Source organism: Sinocyclocheilus anshuiensis, unplaced genomic scaffold (genome assembly GCF_001515605.1).
Source record: "Sinocyclocheilus anshuiensis isolate Anshui unplaced genomic scaffold, SAMN03320099.WGS_v1.1 scaffold355, whole genome shotgun sequence".
NCBI lineage: Eukaryota > Metazoa > Chordata > Actinopteri > Cypriniformes > Cyprinidae > Sinocyclocheilus > Sinocyclocheilus anshuiensis.
Window position 1 is genome coordinate 3,051,142 of NW_015549571.1, and position 622 is coordinate 3,051,763.

The following is a 622-nucleotide window of genomic DNA, read 5'->3' on the forward strand; positions in this document are numbered from 1 at the left end:
ATACTCTAGATTTAATACTGTCACATGGAATTGATGTCGATGGTGTTGAAATTATGCAGCCAAGCGATGATATCTCAGATCATTATCTAGTCTTGTGCAAACTTCATATAGCTAAAACTGTAAATTCTGCTCCTTGTTACAAGTATGGTAGAACCATCACTTCTACCACAAAAGACTGCTTTGTAAGTAATCTTCCTGATCTATCTCAATTCCTTAGCATATCCAATACCTCAGAACAACTTGATGATGTAACAGAAACTATCTCTTTTCTAGCATTTTTAGATACGGTTGCTCCTTTACGCTTAAGGAAGATTAAGGAAAACAGTCTGACACGTGGTATAATGAGCACACTCGCACCCTAAAGAGAGCAGCCTGGAAAATGGAGCGCAGCTGGAGGAAAACAAAACTAGAGGTATTTCATACTACATGGCGGGAAAGTACCCTATACTACAGAAAAGCATTAAAAACTGCCAGATCTGATTACTTTTTGTCTCTTTTAGAAGAAAACAAACATAAGCCCAGGTATTTATTCAATACAGTGGCTAAATTAACGAAAAATAAAGCATCAACAAGTGTTGACATTTCCCAACAGCACAGCAGTAATGACTTTATGAACTACTTT